We start from the raw sequence: 10,031 nt of genomic DNA, 5'->3' as shown, positions 1-10,031 counted from the left end.
AAGGTGATGGCAATACAAGGTGATACTAAGGATGGAAAACTATAAAAGGTTTAAAAGCAGAGACCAAACCGGTAAGTGACGAGAATCAGATATGTACAAAATGTGTCCAATATAATTCAAAATTATATTAAAAAAATTATGTTGCATTTTGAATTCAAGCCATTTTTGCAACGTTGGGATTAAGTATCAGTTATACCAATTATAGACAAGATAACTTACTATTAAAGTGAAGTGTTGTTTATTTGATTTAGACATCGCTATTAAGTTTTGGAGCCCTTTTCTCTCCAATTTGTTGTTAGTTTACCAACTAGATTTGTTTAATTATGAACAATGAAATGCCAAGATCTGCAGTACCCTCAATGGCCTCTTGATACCTGCATAAAGTCAGCCAATCCCCCAGTTGCCCAGTTCCAAATTTAAAAAGGCACAACTAAACATTGTTACAGCCAAAAAAAATGTTTTGGAACTCTATATTCTTTTCCTGGTAAAATCATCAAGGCTTTTTGGGTGATCATTTTTAGCTCACCATCGTAATGCTTAAAGGTATAAACAACAATGGCATGGTGCAGTGGAGAATGTCAACGCCTCTGGTTCTTCATGTTCCAACAGCAAACAGAAACAGACCATGAAGCTATATGTGTTTGCCCCATTTTTGGCTGTTTCCATTATATGTTTGCATAAAAAAAAAAAAACTTAGATATATCTTTAAGAACAATTTAAATGTAATTAGAATGATTATTTTAAGCCCTGTTTTAACCGATTGGTTTGGTTCGGTTCATCTCAGTACAGCACACATTTTGTAGTGTTTCCATATAGTCCCAAATAACTGACCCGTACCGTCCTACTTTTTAGGACCCTTCCGTTGGGGTGCCAAGAATATCAAGCCGACACGGTTGGCTGTGGAAATGCAAATGGGATCAGGCTTTACCAAACCATACCAAACTGTACCGGACTGCTGTGTGGAAACGGGGCTTTAGTGACTTTCAAATAACTGTAATGTTAACAGTGTTGTCAAATTTAACAAAATAGACTACAGTGAAACTTTGACGAACCTTGCATTCCTTTTAAGTGCAACGTGTCCCTGTTCAAAGCTGCATAATGATTTCAAAGTTTAATTAAATCAATGATGAGTAAATACACTTAAATAGTTTTCATCTCTTAAAAAACTATGAACTACTGAACGTTGGCTAGCTAAACCATAGCATTAATTGCATTGACACAAATGTGTAATTCTTGGCGGAAATTTCTTACTTTGATTCCAGTCTTTGTCCTGTGTGAGAGAGGCCCTGTCTGGACAAAGATTACGATGGACATAGAAGGAGAGAGAGAAGGAAAGACACCCAGATCTAATTGTGAGCAGGTGACCAGCTAGCGAACGATGAACTGACTGGAAAACTGCCCTCGCTTCCAAATGCCACAGTCACCCTGGCTGGCCCTTCTCTCTCACAGGCCTTTTTAATTTTCCATAACATTCCTTGATCCACCTGGTCGACTCTGCACACACCATACTCAGACGCATGCAAACATGCACACACAGATACACATAGTGTCCCAATTGGCCTCCATCCTTTGTTATATTAGCAGTTGGATGTGTGTGGGCAGCTTTTGGTGAAGCATGATGCAAACAAACCACTGCGTGTGTCAACAAACAGTGGAGATGGATCCACAATAATCAGAGCGCGAAGAACAACCTGGACACAAAGAGGTCTAAGTGACATACACACACATAGATGCATTGTGTTACACTAGGCATTATGAAACACACAAGACTGGGTTGTTTATCTTAAGTTTGACAGGTTGGTCTGTAAGCCACCCTCTCTTGATTACACACACTGGTTACAGCCTTGGAAGATTTGTTTGGGTAAAGCACCATCTGGTATCCATATGTCTTTCAGGAACAACTCTTACTATTGGCCGGAAACCAAAAAATATCAGCCCTGCTAAGATCAGCAGTTGGCGGAGTTGCTCTTGCTTCCTGAATAGAACAGAAAGCCCTCTGATCTATTAAAAAAAAAACAACACAAAGATGGATGTGCCATGAAAATGCTGGCGCACCCATTTTTTAATTTAAAACAACAGTAGCTGAACACAAAGGAATAAATCTCTTTACATCTCTAACTACGAGTACAAGTGTTAGCATTATTAAAAAACGATAGCACTAATGATCCAGAGGAACTTACGAGACATGAGCACTCAGGAGCTCCGACAAAAATATGTGGTGTGTAACTTAGATGTACAAATAGAGACATGCAGTAATATGATGTGAATGTACAGAAAGAGAGAGAGATAGGAGCTCGAGGTGCCAGTTCCCCCGGCAGTCTAAGTATATAGAAGCATAACTAGAGGCTGCTCCAAGCCTGTGCCAGCCCTCACTGTAAACTTTATCAAAAAGTGCTGTTTTAATCCTACTCTTAAACTTACAGATTGTGTCTGCCTCCTGGAGATCAATTGACCAGCTCAGGTGAACAGTGTGATGCTTGCCAAATGGTCTGCTTTTAGCATGCACAGCTAGGGGACAAAACGTTGGTTGCATTATACCTACTTGCCCTGTTGGAAAGAAAATAGAAAGCGGGAGGAGTCTTCTTATAGGTTAAAAAGAAGAAGAATAATCCTATCACACTAGTGCTTATGTTTGTAACATATGACCCCCGGCACTGTTTAGGATATTGTCAAATTGCATAACTATGACGTTGTCTCAGCCTATAATCTATTGAACAGTTAAAAAGACAAAATCAGCTCCTCTCCCGTGGCTAATGTTGTTTTCATAACAATCCCTACTCTCTTAAGTGAAGCAGCAAAAGTTGGATGTCAATGTGAAATAGTAAAGGTAAAAATTAAGACACCACTGTACATAGCCAAGGACAGAAGCTGTCAAACTAATGTTTTCTTTCTGTTACTTAGTCTAAATCCCAGGGCTTAAATTAAATGAAAGAAACAATACTAAACTCTGTCTGCTATAGCTTATATAAAGCTACAGCAAATTAGCGTATTATGTGCGGCCATGTGTTATGTTTTGGAGTCTCCACTAGTTTCTTGGCATACCAGGAAGTAACTGAGCCCAGCCAAAATAGTCTGGCACATAATTCCCCGTAATCTCGCAGCAGGTCATTTCTCTACTTTTAAATGTGGGTTTCATGACTTTGTGTCCTTCCAAGAAAGGGTCTAAGAACTTTATACTATTCTTTTTAATTTGTTAAAATGATGTTGCTTCTTTATTGTTAGATATTCTTAACCATCATTTTAAAGGTTTGTATATCTGTTTGATATTTATTCCAGATTGCAATATTAAATAGGTGAGGATTAATTGAAAACACATCATTCCTGCTCGTAAAAATCGACAGAGGTTAAGATTAGTTCACGCATATGTTTCTGATGATTTGAGGGTTCCCCGATCTCTGAAGAATAGCCAGATCTGTTGTCGAAGTTGTCACACAGCCAATTAGATCGAAGATATGTCACATAGCCAGTTGGACAACTTTAAAGCCAGTAGAGAAAACAAAGTTGAAGGAGAGGTTAGGACATGAAAAGTGGGTTGAAGAGGACTGAAATCACACTGGACAGCATGAAAGATGTAGAGATCTGGCTGGAAATAAAAAGTGGAACAAGAGATTTTTAAAAGAAAGTTTCACTATTCTGGTTTATTTAAAAAAAAAAATGTCGACCATAGATGTGATAAAGATACCTAAGTTAAACACACCATGGAACTGAAACATAACAAGGCTGAAGCTGTTGTATGAAATATGTTTTGCCCAAAAATAAATTCAATCAGCCTTCAAGGCATCAAGTCAAGAGTCTGCCTAATGGGAATGTGAGCAGTGTTCATCATTTCCTAAGTTTATTAAAACATTTTTTGTGATTTTATAGAAAATAAGAGCATTCCATTTGTTGTCAATAGTTAAATAAAATGAAAAGTTCAACCCTACTTCCACGTCTACACTTTAAACATGTAGCTGGAGCCAGAAATAAATGACATTATGAGCTTGGACTATTTAAGCAAAACTAAGTTTGTCTTAGCCTAGCTTAGCATACCTTAGCATACAGCCTGGAACCAATGAAAAAAAGAAACACCAGAACTTCACAAACGTTCTAACAGATCATTTCATGTTTAGAAGTGTGATCTGACCAAAACACAAAGTTTAAAGAATGTTTCTTCACTAGCGTATTACTTAATTATTATACTTCTCGTTAGGCTACAACAAGATGCCACAGAATAGATTGTAAATCTTGTAAATCCAAATATATAACAGGAACTATGTCAAGAGCACTCTGTTCTTAAAGGCACCATGTAGTTTTGTTGTGTCTAATGTGCTTCAAATATGTAGTAGCCTAAGTGACTTTGTGTTGCCAATGTGTGAACTGATAGGAATGTAACTTAATGGTCAGACGTTCCTGCACTATTGTCCATGTATTGTAAAGGACTCCAGATGGTTTTCGAAAAAAAAAATACAAAGGACAAGGCATTCAAAATTGCACCCAAACTTTGCCTCTCTAGTTAACATTACGCAAAGTATCAACGCTTTGTCCTACAAAGCCTGTCTAGATTAACAGGAATGTGACTGATAAACAATGAATTGTTCAGGTTGACTAATAGGGTGTCAGTGTGTTCAACAAATACCAGTACCAAAATGCATCGCAAACGATTGAAATCTGAATCAGCAAAAGAAATAAGAAGGGAAGGGATATAATATATGGACTCAATGAAAGAAATGCTCAGAGAGAGTGCATTGATTTATAGAAATGATTTAAGGTTTCCTGACATGCTCAGTGCTGTTAAAGACACTGTGATATCAGAGTGAGAGTACACTTAGGTATAATTGAGGCTGGTAATAAACAGAAAGCCCACTGAAGTAAAAAAAAAAAAATGTTTATGACTTGGTTTGAAACCCGAGGAAGCTCTCTGACACATTTGTCTTCCCTTATTAACGCTGTGGAGCAGTTATGCAACCAAAACAGAAAAATCTTTCAGATGATCTTACGATGATGAAAACAGATACTTTAAAGTCGTGAATTCATAAACAGAGACCATTCATCAACCTATTGTGCCACTTACATATAGCAATCTGAAAAACTTAAATCAATATGAATGACACCAGTTTTTGAGCTCAGTGAGGATTATCTCTCTTCACTGTAAACTGAAGTATTGACAAGCCAGAAGATGTTTCCCCACATCATCTTTTCCCTCTAGGAAACACTTTGTACCATCCCACCCTGAGGTCTCTTGAACAAGAACTGTGATCATGTTTTTCACACTCTGGATTTAATGTTTATAGTGCAGACAGTTGTAATTATTGTTATGGAGTAAATACGCCCTCACATAAAGTGAAGGGACATAATTGGGGAAAAACCCGAAAGACAATATTCAAGTGCTTCATTGCTTCAGAGTGTTTTCTCATACAGGGACTGTCACAGACTATTACGCGAGGTCTGTTGAGTACCTTCAGGCCACACTGAAGCTCATCAGTTTTAACCATTATACTATATTTCTTCCCATGAGGAAAGAAGAATGTACAATGTTCATCAATTTGGTGACGATGACACAACTTTTTAGTAAATATCATATTGCTCCATGATATGTATGCAGTCTGATATAAAAGGGGTTCTGACCACAAAATGAGGCCCACTTCTGCAGCTGAACAGATAATTTTGAGATTGTGAGTGGATGAAAAAGTTATAACAAAGGGATTTTCTCAATCTGTCCTTTGAGATGCTTATGTATACAACATGTCTCAGAAAAAGGTTTGTCAAAAAAAATCCTTTTTCAGCAAGCTCACGGAAGTTAAAATAGCAGAATGTTATTCAAACTGTAATCCTATCTGAAAGTAATGAAGCAATTTTAAAATATATGATCTAAAGAAATTGATAAATGGTTGAATAAGTTAGAAAGCAGGTAAATGTCTCAGTGAGGTTTCTATTCTTTTTTTTCTTTTTAAATATGGTAAAATGATAAATGCAGTTTAGCTTGAGCGCTTTTCCTACTGAAATATTAAAAGTTTAAATAATACCTTGAGAAATAAACAGTTTCAAACATAGTGGTGTCAATACATGGTGGCTGTGAGGAGCTTAGGGAGTCATGAAACAGAAAAGGTTCTGAACCATTGTGATAGTTGACTGCTGTTTCCTGTTTTGATGGTCAATATAAATATTCAATTAGGTCCTTAAAAGTTTCCCCAGCAGAGTGCCATTGACAGCACTGTATCATAGCCAATGGCATTGCACTCATCACAGAGACACATACACACTTGCATACACCGAAACAGGATAACTGCTCGTCCCAGAACATCTGTGTAGCATAAATTACCCTCAGCAAGGTTACCTCACAAACCACAAGGCGTCAGAGGAAAAGGGGGAGAAGTCTTTGGCAGCAACTGCCAAGCAAGCAAAAAAGGAATCTAACGATCAGTAACTGCAATACATCAACATTTAATTGCCAAAAAATATTAAATGATGCTTCAAGTGGGATTTAAGAATGAGAAATGAGCAGGCTGAACACTTGGGTGGTGTGACTGCCATCTGAAATCAACATCACATTATGTTAAATCTATCACCAGAGGTCTATATCACTGTGTGGATGTTAATCTGTCTGTTTTGGATCCTTCTAGACTACCAGGAATTATATGGTGTATAAAAGGAAGTATTCAGCACTATGATTTCAGGCCAGGTTAATTAAACTCACTAGAATTATGCATAAGAATTATTTTTGTAACTATTTTTTCTTTGTATAGCACCTGTTATGGGAAGACGCTACCCAAAGTGTTTGAGAAAATTAATCAGTTTTAGGAAACAAACAACAAAAACCAACAGACCGTTATAAAAATTACTATTTAGCTTGACCACAATTTACTACAATATGTCACTACAAGGCAGCTGACAGTGAAAAGAGGAAAGAATAGAATACTTCCCTGAGAAACATCATTTTCAAGGTCAGATGCTGCTGAAACAGAATCACATAGACCCTTATCTGGGATATTAGTACTTATTATAGCAACCAGTTGAACTCAAGACAGGACCGCTTCTGGCTGGAAAATGAAAACAACTGTGTAAATGAATGCAAGGAGCCATTGTTTTCAAAAGTCCAAACTGGGGATACTAAGATGATTTTCAAAGACTGGAGTGAGCCTCTCGTATTGCAGTTAACATTTAGCATATCAGAGAGTATCACTAATTCAATAAATCATTATTACTAGACTAGCAGGACCATGGACTAAACCAGTAGCACATATATCAGTCTTTAAGTTAGATGCTGGTGCAAGGTTTATATGTTTTTGTCGAATAAACTAAAAGTGAGTGGGACAGAATAAAACGGTTTAATTTTAGAATTTGAATTGTGTTTGAAAGTGGGTCAGCTTTGTTATTAATGTTTAAATCGGACATGTTTTTGTTTTACTGATAATTGTCAGGAGTCAGGTCACTCAGCTTGAACCTGGGCCCACTGGTATGTCTGGTCACACTTGCTAAACACTAATTCACTGCAGCAGAGAAATAAGGGCTCTAGTCTGGCTTTTTAATAGAATTCAGATTGGGCCCATGCAAAAAGCCAGGCCAGTAGTTGTGAAAAGCTAACGATGGCCTGAACACTCCCATCAGTTTTTGAACTCTTGGTTACCCATAACAGGCACCACACTGCTGGGTGAGACACGTGGGCCAAAACAGGGGCAGTGATCCAGCCACGTGCCTTTTTGGATTTTTCCTCCTTCAATCTGATTCGCTCCTCTCTTACGACCTTCTCCCACTGACACACACCCACAGAAAAAAAAAACATACTGAAGGCATTAATGGGTTCACATCAGGATTAAAATGAAAAACACATAGTTGTAGCTGAAGTTGAAAGTATGGCCTGGTGAAGTACAGATTGCAGGAAAAAGGTTTTAAAAAAAAGAACTATCTGAAATAACTTAAATCCTACTAATTCCCAAGAAGGTTTTTATTCTGCAAACGGATGCACTGATGGAGAACTCTTCATGCTGCACAGTTACAGCAGATAAAACTCTGTAGTTCTGTGCAGTATTTCACAGCCAGCTGGAGGAGCCTGGGGTTGCACTTTCCACTAACTCATTCATCTGCCTATAAATCAGCAGACATTTATAAGACATTTAACAAGAGTCTGCAGGGACATGAGAGAATGAGCTGCAGCCCCATTGAGATATCAAATAACACCCAAGTAAGCTTATCAGTATAATTACCTCCTGTTGTTAAGGAAGAGGCAGAAAGAATAGGGAAAAGATCTTTCAGGATCCTGTCTTATTTCCACCAGGAAGAGCTGCGGATTACGTCCATGTCCTTGGATTATTTGTCAACATTTACACCGAGAGTAGCTTCGAACTTCGATGCAACTTTTCCGTGTAAATAAGACACATTGATTTTAAAGGAGAATTAAAAAAACAAGCTTTCTTTTTTTGTTGTTTTAAAGTGTAGACAAACAGATTCATGGCCCTCTTGTGGTTGCGCACGATAAGAATGATCACAGACTCCTCACTTTTTGGATGTGCATTTTCAAAACCTTTAAATGATTGCAGACAATAGATTTTTAAAAATATATATTTCAGCTTTAATAATTTTTATTAATCACTTAGTATTTCGTTAAGAAGGAGAGGCCTGCCTTGCGTTGGAGAAAGTGCCACTGCACTTCAAGGGGTGATAATGGGGATGATGCTTTTTAGAGCAGGGGCACTGCACCCTACTTGCACCCTTTTAGAATCACCCAATAGTATATCATATTTGATTTTAAAACATGTACCTTCTTTGTCAACTATGCACAAGGGATACATTTTTTTTACACTGTTCTAATAGCTGCTTGCACACAATTCTGATGTCATTAATAACACCCCAAATAACTTGATTACAAACTTGAAGCTGTAAGCTTTTCTGAGACATGCAAACACCTTGTCAGGAATGTCCTCCTCCCCTGGAACTTCTAATTTGCTCCACACTGAAAACATTAGATGCCAGTCTACGCAGTACAGTTATGATTTGTTCTCCCCACTTTATGTTTAATTATTTTCCCTGACTGCCCCCCAGCATTATGTCAGCTTTGATTGTCTAACATAACATCTAATAAAATGAAGAATCATTGGCCAGCCAACACACCCAATGACCTCACCTAACCACACCAAATATAATCCGATCTGGAAGAATGCTCACACCAAACTCGAACAATAAACAATAGCAGCTGGATCCGATTTCTTTCTGTAGTACAAGTACACACAATGTTTTTGTAATTACTTTTACACTCTCTTATTTCGACATGCTACACATGAAATACAGACAGCTGTAGAGACAGGATTCTATGGACATGCACAACTGGAAAGATGTCAAGGTTAGAGGCTGCACATCAACGTGCTCATGTTCTGTTAGTGGTTTGGTGTCTTGCACAAGGACAGCAGTGCTCGGGAAGTGAACTGGCATCTCTCCCGCCACCAGACTTGATCCACAACAGAGAAAGAGACCAAGTCCCTACAGAGTGAGCTACTGTCACATAAAGCATAAAGTCATCGCCAATTCCAGTACATGGTTATGTGACGCAGGCTGATTACTGGTATACACCCTTTTTCAGTAACTGGACAGACAAGCCTATAATCCATTCCCACACTAAGGGTTAATCTGCTCTTTGGATTATCCGCAAGAGGCTAAACACTTGGCTCAACAGCAAGGTGAAAAAAGCAACTATATGGTCTCGTCTTCCTTTTTCCTATACTTAAAACTCTGTGAAGACTTTTCGACTCATAATGACGTCCACTGAAATCAATGCTGATGCCTCTTTTTTCGATTCACAAAAGCCAAAGAAACCATGATCAACACAAATGATGATTTGAAGATAGTTATGTTTTAATGTTCATGCTGCTGCTGCAAGGTATGTGGCAACCTATGGAAGTTACAGCACACTGCAGATAACAGGAAGAAGAAGAAGAAGTTGACCATCAGAAAACCCATTTACACATGTACAGGACAAGCTCAGCAAAGAGTTAAGAGGTTTAGCTTTGTCCACAAGGGTCCGCCAAAATGATGAGAACTTAAAGTTCCTCACAGGAGCTTTA

The sequence above is a fragment of the Symphodus melops genome (assembly GCF_947650265.1).
Source record: "Symphodus melops genome assembly, chromosome: 12".
Classification (NCBI taxonomy): Eukaryota; Metazoa; Chordata; class Actinopteri; order Labriformes; family Labridae; genus Symphodus; species Symphodus melops.
Note: the sequence above shows the minus strand (reverse complement) of the source record.